We start from the raw sequence: 13903 nt of genomic DNA, 5'->3' as shown, positions 1-13903 counted from the left end.
AAATGGTAAATTTTGGAGTCTCTATTTGATGGTTGGATAATCGAAGGTAAAGTACCGGAAGCACGTGGATGTAAACAGAACAGAATAATTATCTTGTTTATTTTTTTCAATTGAAAGATTCTTGATCAAAGTAAAAAAATTAACTTTGTAGACTTTGTAAGTATTACCTACGGATTTTCTCTATCGCATTCAATAAATCTTTTCTTAGACAAAACTAACTGTAAACATGATAAAAAAGATATTCCTAAAAATGTCCCGGTAATCTCAATTGATAAATTGAAAGTAGATGTTTATTTATAAATTCTAGTTCTGTGATTGCATGTACCATCATCATCCACGTTAAAATCACTGATTTTCAGAATTTATGATATGTGATATATGCTGTGATGTGTTTGTTTTTAGCTACGATTGAGTGCCTTTCCTTTTTAGTGCCGCCTGGCAAATTTAATTTCTTTATTAATGAATGTAACATCTTAAAATAAGTTAATTTTATACTATTAGTATATTAGGACTAATTAAACATACCCAACCCAATCTAGTGAAACAACTTTAGCTTATCTGCAAATATTATCAGTAAATTTATTCAAGCAGTGTTTTTATTTATGAAAATTGATACAGACATTCATATTATGGTGTATCATTAGTCATGACTTCCTACTTACTTGTGGTTTTATATCCACAAATATTTAGCACCGCCTTCATTACGTAACTAGATGTGGAAATGCCAGCAATCATATAAAAGAGATGTTTTTTTGTACCTGTGTCATGTTGGATTATATTTTTATCGGTAATTGTAGTTGGATATGGCAGAAATATTATAATTAACAATAATCAATCATTGTTTTAAAGAAAGAATATTGACAATTTTGCTTTTTGAAGTCCGATTTGATTTACATTGGGGTTTTGCCAGGTAAAACTATATAGTACCATCTCTTTATCTCGAAACATGGCGGGTTTCTTACAGTGTATCTATGTCTATCCCACCTTTATTATATTGTATATAAGTGCTATAAATCTTTGTGACAGACTTCAGGACTGATAGACCAACAGTTTGCTGAACTACAAAGGCCTCATAGGTGATGAGATCGCAGTGATGATGATATGCGTATCGGTTCTAGAACACCTAATGCCACCTCTGCCTGGGTCATTTAACACCCATTAGTACCACATACTGTGGGCCAATTCATTTGTAGCTGGAAGGTTGGAATGTTTAGCATGTGCGCGCTGTATCATAAGGCCTGTCATTGAGTAAACTGGCATGGTTTCGAATCCCCGGAGACACGTGCTCGCTGCACGCTGTATCATAAGGCGTTGTTTTGAATCCCCCGTTGTACGTGACAAGGAGTAGGGCTGCCTGTCCAACCTCGTGGGTTTTCTCCGGGTCCTCCAGTTTTCTCCCACTGCTAAAAACCCCTACGCGCAAACGAATTATTGAAAAAAATTAAACCATATGTTAGTCCCGAAATGACCTAGTTTGTGTCGAGTGGACGTTAATCTCCATTTTTCTCTCTCTCGAATCCCCGGTTATACGTGACAAGGAGTAGGGTCGCCTGTCCAACCCCGTGGGTTTTCTCTAGGTCCTCCGGTTTAATCCCACTGCTAAAGACCCATACGCGCAAGCAAATTATTGAAATAGAATTGAACCATATGGTAGTCCCAAAATGATCTAGTTTGTGTCGAGTGGACATTAAACCCCATTTCCCTCTGTCTACTAATCTTGGTATAGGTCTATAATTGCATGGTACATCATGATGGTAATGTAGCATGACCTACATGTAGCTGGTATGGCCTGTCAGTTAAATCAAATCTGCTTGAGAGACAAAAACTAGGTCATTTCAGGACTAACATATGGTTTATTTTTTTTTTATTTCAATAATTCGCTTGCGCGTAGGTGTCTTTAGCAGTTGGAGGAAACCGGAGGAACCAGAGGCGACCCTACTCCTTGTCACATACACCGGGGGATTCGAAACCATGCCAGTTGACTCAGTGACAGGCTTTATGATACAGCGCACACATGCTAACCATACGGTCATCCAACACCATAATCTGCTTGCGAAAAAACAGATTCTAAAACTCCTCACCAAATTATTGTCCATCAAAAATTATTTTCATTTCAAGCCTAAAACTATGACTTATTCTCACACCGATGTATTTTTTTTCTTGAAGAAAAATGACTGGAGAGTTTACTTCGACTGATGATTGGAAGAAAAGATTAAAGAAATCAGAAGAGAATGAAAAACTCATTGAAGAAATAGTTCCTGGTATTACAGAGAGAATATCTCAACTCAACAATTCTAAAAACCTGTAAGATCCAATCTGATTAAAACACAGATCCTATTTCGTTTCGTTTTTATAGTTCAAAATTTCGTTTTACTTGTCTTTACTACACTAGGATCTGGAAGAGTTGTTATCATTGACATGTTCTGAATAGTGAGAGGTATAAGCCAATGAGTGCTTTAGGCGTGTTTTACACAAAACTGTGGGTAATCTACTAGTAACATCAATACTGATTGGTTAATCAAATGTCTGACGTCATAGGGTCAAAAGCCGCTTGTATGACCTCTGACGCGACCTTCCAGTACAACTTGTCAGATCTTCATGTAGGTCGTCGAAAGTATAAAAAAAAACGAAGCGAAATATAGATCTGTATTCTAATCAGATTGCTGTAAGATTTTTGTATTGGACAGGACCTATAAAACTTAACTGAGATAAAATCCAAATTTTAGTAATTTAATTGGATAATATTAGATTGATTTTAGTGCTAAGGCAATCAAAATTGAAGTATCTACTAAAATTTGGATTTTATCTTAAAGTAGCTAAGTCTCTAACTCAATATCATCCAAAATCTTCAACATTGAAAACACAAATTATTTGTCAATTTAAAACAACATTGATGCTGTGATCTTACCGGAAAAAGATGGGCTTCTGATATCCAATGTTTAAGACAAAATAAATATTTTACCATTGGTACACGAATCGTGTACCATAATGCGTTGCAGCCCCAGTTCTAGCAAGAGACTCGAGGAACGAGGCTAGACATATTGCACCAAACCAAACGACGTATGAAGACTGGAATAACCTGACGCTAGGAATTTGCATTCGATTGAGACTGCTGGCTTATTTCACGGAACATAACTGATTTGAAATTAGACTAAAAACGGAAACGATTGAATGTAAATCAGTTTATATACATTCATATTACAGTATTATATGAGTTGCGACCCACTTGTGGCAATTTCTAGGTCCCAAATGTTAGCGATTTAGCTCCTTTAAGTTAAAATTTCGTGAATCAGGCCCAAGATTGCTACATGTATATAGGAAAAATGAAAATGAAATGGGGGTTCAACGTACTACTGTTCTGCTCCGGCTGGGCTATGAGGGAAATTTTGCCCTGACAGCGGCGATACGGCCTACTCTTAAAACAAATTCCAACTGCCAAGGAATCTTTTATGTGCATTCCAATGTGTACACAGGGCCCTCTGTCCTGCACCACTGACAAGGGGAAACTATGTCAGGAAAACCTGATGAACTTTCTCGGCAAACACCGGGAGCGAACCTGCTACCTCCCATCTTCAATAGAAGGCTTGATCTCGCTTTAATTACGTACATCTTATCAAGGCCTTCACGTAATACCCTGCATATTGCGGCACTAGTTTCGATTGGGTACAAGCCCAACTTGTGAGCCTATCAGATTCCTCGATCGTCGCGAATACCAAGTCTCGCGCTTTCAAGCTAAAATGTCTACCTGTGATAATCGAGTTGCAAAGTTCAAGGTTCATTCAATGTCAAATTTTCCGTGGAGGTCGCGATGTCACAACCTCTGATTGGACGCTACTGCTCGCGTGTCTGTTGATAACATAGCTATAAGTTAGGGAATTGTAAAGTAAACAAGCAACGGCCGATGTTGTGAAACTCGCAGTCGTTGCTTCAGGAACATGGCGACCTCCAGGCTAGCGAGCCAGCATCTTACTTACTTAGCCACCGTGGCTCCTGCTAAACACAGTAAAATGTTAATCTCCATTTCATTTCTGCTTTCTTAAAGATGGGTTCCCAGAAAAGTATTTATCGGGTGGTTATTTCCAATAAAAGTATGGCAATTTTGGTATATATGGAAAGTAAAGATATCCAATCTTACTAGAAAAATACTGGATTCCCCGAAAAACACTCATGGAGCGTATACAGGACAAAAATGTAAGGGTTCCCCTAATCGACAGCCCGACGATTAGGAACTTCTGCACGCGTGATGTCAAAGGTCACAAGCTAACATTGAGCGCTTGATGTACAAGTTGATAAACGTTATGAAGAGTTAGACGTAGAATACTTTCTGAGATAAAAATGACGGAAAAAGACGCGGGTAGTGGATAATCCGAGAATTTAATTAGGATTCGATATTTGTAATAAATAGTAAGCGATTAAAGACAACATCGTCTTATGTATGCAATGAATTCTCCTCTGACTCCCAAGACGTGACGTAAACATGGCCTGGTTTGATCGAATTTTAATAGCAGGGCATTCCTTCGCAATGTTTGAGAAGGATTTGAAGCATAATTATGACAAATTAATTAGTTTGAATATGTTTTTGGTCCATATATACCATTAAATCACCCAGTTTGTACGCGGGAACCCATCTTTAATTAAATGTTAAAATAATCAGTCAATATACCTGGGTTAGTAAGTTGATATTAGCGTGGAATAATCTGCCATAAATATGATATTTTATTTGAAAAATGGATTAAAATTGTTTCAGGTTAGAAGTGAGTAAAGTTATAGAGAAGATTTTTGGTTCGATGTCGTGGAAGGAGAAGGGTGAAGATGAGAGAACAATATTTATACATTATATTATTACATGTTATATTTCTATGGCAACTGATGTTAAAATATTCAGAGTATTTGTAAAGGTGAGAATTATTTGAGACTAGAACAACCAGTGACATATTCTAACAAGACTAGAACAACCAGTGACATATTCAAAATGTTTGAGAGTTTGGCCTTCTTCATAGCTAACAAGATTAGAACAACCAGTGACATATTATAACAAGACTAGAACAACCAGTGACATATTCAAAATGTTTAACAGTTTGGGCTTCTTCATAGCTAACAAAATTAGAACAACCAGTGACATATTCTAACAAGACTAGAACAACCAGTGACATATTCTAACAAGACTAAAACAACCATTGACATATTCTAACAAGACTAGAACAACCAGTGACATATTCAAAATGTTTGAGAGTTTAGCCCATGCCACAATTCTAACATGACTAGAACAACCAGTGACATATTCAGAATGTTTGAGAGTTCGGTCCAAATGAAAACATTTGAAGGTTATGGGTGGGGGGGGGCCCATTATTCCATACTATCTATGTTGCTAGACAACATGTTCGCAGGCATGTAAAAGAACATTTGGAATTAATTTGATGTCTGGGCAAAATTTCCCTCGTAGCACACTATATGGCGTAAACCGCCTGACTTCATTATCCCGGTCGGTTCCAAAAAGTAGGATATCAAACCCCATTTCATTCATTCATTGCTAAACTAAAGCTGTTAATTGTCTTAAGAGGGATTTAAAAGTATTTGTAAACTATAATATTGTGCAAGTTGAGTCCCTATGAAGGAATATGGGTCCAAATTGTTTCATAGTTTGACTTTATATATGGGATGACTGGATATTTTATTTAACTATTAATTTTTTTTTTAAAAGATCGTGAATGTTTTGAGGAAGGAAAATGGAGACTTGATAAAAGATGAATTATCAACTATTCTATGGCCATTGTTAAAGATGGCTTCACAAGGAGAAAATACAAATAATTTAATAACTGGTAAGTGTGATAAGATACTCCAATCGGGAATCAAAACCTCAACCCCACTCATGGACTTGATACAAGTGAGCTAAAGGGAATTCCCTATGACCAAGTGAGCTGAAGGGAATTCCCTATGACCAAATGAGCTAAAGGGATTTCCCCAAGTATATTTAAACCCCACTATATCACAGAATTTTCACATGGACTTGATGCGTGTCTATCGACTGTGCTTAAAGGACTAATCTCGATTTTATTTTGGAGAATAAAACTGCTGCTTAAATTATGTTAAAAGCCCTTAAATTCCTCTACCTTAGGACCAAGCAACTAACTCACTATATATGATACGTTTTCAAACAACTTAAACCCGTCAGTCATCATCAGGAAATGGAGACTGATGTCCCAAGCTGTATTATACAGTGTCTGGATAAAACCAGACTTTTATTTCATGAAAATAACATGTAGGTGAATAGTACCTTTCGTTATCAAGTACAGCACGTTGGTCATGCACTGTATAGATCTTTAAGGAACGGCAATAGATTATCAGGTCACTCAACTAATAAATTGACCCGAAATCTTAAAAGGGTTATGTGTCCGGATAAGCCGAAACGACTCAATATTGTGAGCTGAAATTTTGAGAAAAGGTAAATTCCCCACACCTCTATATTTCGGCGTTTAAATTTCATACGTACACAGACTTTTATTTCTGAGACTCTGTTGAAATCGGGATAGTCCCTTAAATGGAATTCCCAATGACCAAATCAGTAGGAAGTGTATTAAAACTCGAATAGCACAGGACTCTTGTATGGACTTGATACATGTCTGTCGAATCATTTAGAAGTATTATAATCTAGGTATCCGCATGATATAGCAAAAATCACACAGTATGCCACATATTTACTTACTGCTACATGAAGTACATGTAGGACTCCAGCAGCTTGAATAAACACAGCTATGAATTTAATCACTTATCTCATTAACCCTTTGAACCCTGGGAGTCATGGTGGCTCAGTGGGTAGGCCTGGAGGTTGCAGTTTCGATCCCGGTGTTGGTTAAGAAAGTTCATCAGGATTTTCCCATTTGGTTTCCCTTTTTCAGTGGTGTAGGACAGCTGTCTAGTCATTTGGATGGGACGAAAAACCGAGGTCCTGTGTACACATTGGCTTGTATGTAAAAGATCCCTTCACAGATCGAATTTGATATAAGAGTAGGCCGTAGTCCCGCTGCCTGGGCAAGATTTCCCTCATAGCACACACACAGTATGGCACACTGTTTTCATTAGCCCAGTTTAGAGCAAAACAGTAGGACATTAAAACCCATTTCATTTCATTTGTTGAACCCTGGTATATATACCGTAAATGTCCCACCCCCTGGCCTGTGGGGTAAAATTTGACAATTTTCAGTGACAAGACATAAAATTGCTAATCACCCAAAGTACCAACAAAGGGGATATTCTGGAAGTATGGATCATGTGCTAGCAGGAAAGGGGTCGTTGGGTGGCCGAATGGTTAGCGAGTGCACATTGAAAAAGAAGGTCTGTCATTGAGTCAAGTGGCATGGTTTTGATTCCCTGCTTGTACATGACAAGGAGTAGGGTCACCTGTCCAATCTCATGGGTTTTCTTCGGGTCCTCCTTTCCCTCCTTTATTGAAATAAAATTGAACCATATGTTAGTCCCAAAATGACCTAGTTTGTGTCAAGTGGACATTACACCCCATTTCTCTCTCTCTCTCTCTCTTTACCAGGAAAAATAGTTCTGAAATATACATATACATGTAATATGATTTTACAAGGCAACATTTGTACTTGATTCTTACAATCTTCCATGAAATATGAGTTCAGACCCTGAGTTCACAAAACATTCTCAAACTTAAGTTAAAAATTTTCTCAACTTTCAATCACTGTTTATGAGAAATATCTTTGATCCAGAAATACAAAACTTTGCACATAGTTTCTTATTAATGTATTTGATAACTTAAAAAAAAGTATTTTAAAGGGCTATATAGTTTAGATAAAATAAGGCAAACAATTTTGAGTAAATTGCTTTGTGAAATTGGGGCCAGAGGCCTTGTGAACATTTTCTGTTGAACATTTGTTCTTTTTAGTATCAAATATATTGGACATAGACAAGAATATTAGAGATGTGATCAGATTAGATGTACCTCAGCTATTAAAGATGATGTCGGCCATTTTAAACCAAACTTATAGTAACCAAGACAACCAGCATATGGCTATCAAGGTAAATATATCCCTCACGTTTTGTAACGTTTTTAAGGTAGCCAAGTCTTGAACTCAATATCATCCACAGTCTTTAACATTTTAAACACGAATTATTGGTCAATTTAAATCACATTGCAACATTGATGTTGTTATCTTATCCTGAGAAAATGGACTTTTGATATCCAATATTTAAGACACAATAGAAATTTTAAACTTGGCACACGAATCGCGTTCCAGATTGCTTTTGAGCCCCATTTGTAATGAAGTGACAGTATGGACGAGGCTAAACATATCCCCAAAAGGGAAAACTACCGGAGTAGACTGGAATAACCAGACACCAAAGACTGCCATTCAATTTACACTTTTCTTTTCACGTATTTCGCTGAACATAACTGATTAGAAATAACAGTAAAAACAGAAACGATTGAATGTAAATCAGTTGATATGCATAATTCATATTACATTATTATATGCATTGCGACCTATTTGTGTCCATTTCTAGGTCCCAAATATTAGTGATTTAGCTCCTTTAAGAAAGGATAGATTCAGTCCTTCATGTTTACGAAATGGTGCGGGAGCCATAAAACACTCCCGCCAATTTAAAAATATTAGAGATTTAGCTCCTTTAATGAAAAGGATAGATTGGATATAAGAAATATGCATTAAAGATACATTATGTAATATTTAGATAAAGAACTGACCATTCTTGCTATAATAGTTCAAAAATAGAGAGAGAGAGAGAAATGGGGTTTAACGTCCACTCGACATAAACTAGGTCATTTCGGGACTAACGTGTGGTTTAATGTTATTTCAATAATTCGCTTGCGCGTAGGGGTCTTTAGCAGTGGGAGGAAACCGGAGGACCCGGAGAAAACCCACGAGGTTTGACAGGCGACCCTACTCCTTGTCACGTACAACCGGGGATTTGAAACCACACCAGTTGACTCGATGACAGGCCGTATGATACAGCACGCACGTGCTAACCATCAAAAATAGATACTGAAAATAGGATATATTGAAAATTTCTGTCAAATTACTTTATTCTATGCAAAGTTATGAGTGTTTGAAGTTTTGACAAAATTAAGCGTAGATTTTTTATTATCTTAGCAAAGGTACTTAACAATCAAGACTAAGTCTAGATTATCTACACTTGCGCACCAATAAATTATTGAAAAAAGTCCTGAAATAACTAAGTTTGCGTCAACTGGACATTTAGCCTGACTTCTCTCTGGAGCCACGCTGGCTAAGTGAATAAAGAGCTGGATAATTGCTTATGCTAGATCGCCACTATCACGATTCGCGCTACAATTGAAATCGTGGTTTTAATTGTGGAGTAATCGTGGTGATCATATCAGTTTTTATACTATATTGAAGTCAGTCGTAGAAATCGTGTTGATTGTATCTGAACGTATCTGCATGTTCCAGGACTTGGATCCAATCGGGACAATCCTATCGTAACGCATCGCACAACAGTGGGAACGTAGCATTATCAGGTGTTCTTGGGTTCTCTCCCGGTGTTAACCGAAGAAAAGTCCTTAAGATGTTCCAGTGTCGTGATTCACGCTATGATTGAAATCATGATATATTATGGTCAGTCGTAGCAATCGTGTTGATCGTATCGAAATGTATCTGCACATAGCAGATCGTGGATCCAATGGAGACAATCCTATCTTAACGCATCGCACGACAGTGGGAACCTAGCATTATCAGGTGGTCTTGGGTTCTCTCCTGGTGTTAGGCGAAGAAAGTTCCTTGAGATGTTCCAGTTTCACTCTGTCGGTGATGCAGGATGGAGAGCCTGTGAAGGAATAGTGTCTTATGATTTGGATGGTATGGAAAACCTGGATTCTGTGTACACAATGGCAGGATACAGGGCCTGACAAGAAACATTGTCCAGTCATTTGGATGGTATGGACAACCTAGATCCTGTGTACGCATTAAAAAAACATTAAAAAACCTTTGACAGAATTCAAATTAAGTTCAACCTGTATCACTGCTGTTCGGTCAAAACTTCCCTCATAAGATACTGTGTGTTATTTCCCCAGTTGGAGCAGAAAAGTAGGATGTTAAATCCCTCTAAACCTTATTTCTCTCTTGACAAGGGAGATAAATAGATCACAGAATATTTGGGGATGGTCGATTGTCTGTCCGGAACGTTCCGCATGGACAGAATTACAATTGAGTGAGGCAGAATTCAGTCCTGTCAGAGGTCTGCCAGTCCTGACAACTGAGGTGGTGTGAGTAGAATCGTGCCGTAATTAAACACATGGTTGTTTGAGATATTATCTTATGCATTCGACGTATGTGTTGTTGCACGAAATCCCCATTCCACTCGATTGCGACTATTTTTGGGATTGAGAGAATTCAATTCCAGAACGTTCAATCGAATATCCCCTTTGTTATTTTACTTTGTACCTTTTTTGTTTTCTGTAGTTAAATCTTCAAGCATTTCAAGTCACGCCAGGATACGGTCAGTTTGCGTCTAGCAGTCTTATTTTATCAGCAAAGAATGAAAGCCAATCAGATTCAATAAAAGAAATCCTACAAGCTTTAATAAATGTCTTCTTCTCAAAGGTTGGTGCATTCGAATTATATTTGAATAAATTTGCGCTTTGTGAGAAATCGCTTAAAGGATCTAAACTTGTTTGATATAAAAGAAAGGGAGAGAAATGGGGTTTAAAGTCCATGCGACACAAACTAGGTCATTTTAGGACTAACATATGGTTCAATTTTATTTCAATAATTGGCAGTTCACCTCAAATGCTTGTGATTCAAATTTTTTAGTTTGGAAATTTTAAATATAAGAATGATCATGTGACTTCGGTAGCTATTTACATGTATCTATCAAGCCTACGGCTCATATGTTGTTGGGTTTTTTTAGAATAAAACAATGGATATGTTATTATTGGCTGGTACAACATTGATAATGATAATTAACAGTCTGACCGATTGTCAACAGATAACAACAATATATTATAATATATTCAACTCTTTAAATACAGGTAAGATATCTCAGTTTCTCATGTTTAAATACAAGTAAGATATCTCAGGTTCTTATGTTTAAATACAGGTAAGATATCTCAGATTCTTATGTTTAAATACAGGTAAAATGTCTCAGTTTCTTATGTTTAAATACTGGTAAGATGTCTCAGTTTCTCATGTTTAAATACAGGTAAGATGTCTCAGTTTCTTATGTTTAAATACAGGTAAGATATCTCAGTTTCTTATGTTTAAATACAGGTAAGATGTCTCAGTTTCTTATGTTTAAATACAGGCAAGATGTCTCTGATTCTCATGTTTAAATACAGGTAAGATGTCTCAGTTTCTCATGTTTAAATACAGGTAAGATGTCTCAGTTTCACATGTTAACATACTGGTAAGATATCTCAGTTTAAATATTGAGGACACCTTGCTCCTTGGGTTCATTAGAAATGAGAGCCCAAGTGGCTCAGAGAGTAAGCCCTTGGTTCCCAAACCAGACTATCCAGCCAGATATAGATTCCGGTGTTGACCTATGATAGAGAAAGTTTCCGAGGATTTTCCTGTTTAGTTTCTCTCTTGTCAGTGATGCAGAACAGAGGATCTGGCAAGGATGAACATCTAGTCTTTAAAAAAAAATACAGGTCCTGTGTACACCCTGGCTCATAAAATGACTAACATGATTTTTCTGTTTTATTTCAAAATTTAAACAGATATATTGACATGGGGTGTTGAGATTCCCTTGTCTTAAGTTGGCTTACTAACCTGGGGGTCCCGTGTTCGATCCCTGCTTTAGCCGAGAAAGTCCATCCAGATTTTCCTGCATGAGTCCTCCTTGTCAGTGGTGCAGGACTGAGGGCCTGGCAAAGGATAATGTATTATCGTTTGGATGGGATGGAAAACCGAGGTCCCGTGTACACATTGGCGTGCACTAAAAATCCTGTGACTATAAGAGTAGATCGTAGCGCCGCTGTTCGGGCAAAATTTCCCTGATAGCAGACTGTATGGCGTATGCCCGTCTTCATTAGCCCAGTCTCAGCTAACCCCATTTCATTTCATTTCACCTTAGATCACAGTTATTACATCATGCTAGTCATATTTATATAAATGTGTTTTGATTTTGATAATGCTAAATTTTGATTAATTATTTCGTACAGAGATGGAAGTGAAGATAAATATTGGTACAGTAGAAATTATGATTCCACAGATGAAGAAGAATGCTACAGTTGTTAAACTAGTTTTATTAAAGTCAATAGTTACATGTAGTAGTGATGATGTTCTACTTCATGCTGTGAACAAGGGGGACAACTCCCAGGTGTTTTTCCTTGATCTGTTTCCAATGATTTGTGAGCTGTGTGACAGTAATGAAGATCTATATCTAAGTTTTCAACTTTTTTCTTTGTGGTTTAAACAACTAGTGAAACTATGGTCGCATATTTCAGTGAATCATAATAACAGATGTGATCGTGATTCGAATGCAGGATCCGATTTAAATGCCTTAGAAACAAAAATTGTCGAAGAAACAATAAAGTACGCTTGGATAAATCTGGAAAGTCCGATAGATGATGTTCCTCAGTTTGCCATAGAGATTCTTCAATCTCTTTTAGACATCGCTTGGGGTAGTGACAGACAGACATCATTAGTTGTTCAATTGTTAAACCGCTGTTTATCAACGCCATGGAATATCAGGTCCCGATATAAACCTCTACAAATACTTATACCTTATATACAGTCACATCAGGTAAATCAATACTTATATACAGTAGAATCTGCATTAAGCAGCCACCCAAGGGAATTTTCACAACTGACCGCTTAACGGGAGTGGCCTCTTAATAAAATCTTGTTGCTTTTTGTGCTGACATAAATTAAATATTACGCTTGGATGCATTGGAAGCGGTAAATTTGTCTGTCGCTGAATCTTGCGCCGAACGAAAATTCTTTACTCAAATCTCGGACATAACTTAACGGGAGTGGCCTCTTAATAAAATCTTGGTTCTTTTTGTGCCGACATAAATTAAATATTACGCTTGAATGCATTGGAAGTGGTAAATTTGACCGTCGCTGAATCTTGCGCCGAACGAAAATTCTTTACTCAAATCTCGGACATAACTTCTGTAAACTTGTCATTTTGTACCAACCTTCGATACTACTGTGATGCATTCGATAATATTTGTGAAGAAAATCGATGAATTCATTTTATTTTATCAAAAAAGCACATGAACAAACAAACATCGCTAATTTTATCACCTATTTACAGGGGGTGTAACTCTGTATCTAATATTATAGGAGGTGCTAAGAGAGATACCAGATGATCGTGACAAAACTCGGTACTTTTATTTTATTCAATCAGCATCAAATAATGTGTCGTTACGCGTGAAAACAATGATCAGGTTAGTCGTTTAATAAAACAAAAGATTAATTAACAGATAATCCCGGGTTGATTGTTATTTTTACATTTCTTTTTACCTGATCAGTGGGGGTCCAGTTAATTAACTACTACTCACGGGATTAGCGGGGGTGTTACAAAGAACGACAAAATGGTATCATTCAACAATGGCCGTTGAATGGGCGATGTTTTGTTGAATTTATTAGTAAAATAGTGACCGCTGGCCGCGTTAGAGGAGTGACCGTTGAATAAAGAGATGAAACAACAGAATTTCTACGGGGGGAATTTATCGTGACCGCTTACAAGGAGATGTCGCTGAATAGGAGTGGCTGCTCATACAGATTCTACTGTACATCAGGTAAATCAATACTTACATACATCAGGTAAACCAATACTTATATCTTATATACAGCCACATCAGGTAAATCAATACTTACATACATCAGGTAAACCAATACTTATATCTTATATACAGCCACACCAGGTAAACTGTGACTTTTTTTTATTAAAAATCACTGAA

The sequence above is a fragment of the Patella vulgata genome, chromosome 5 (assembly GCF_932274485.2).
Source record: "Patella vulgata chromosome 5, xgPatVulg1.2, whole genome shotgun sequence".
Lineage (NCBI taxonomy): Eukaryota > Metazoa > Mollusca > Gastropoda > Patellidae > Patella > Patella vulgata.
This window is presented reverse-complemented; position numbering follows the sequence as displayed.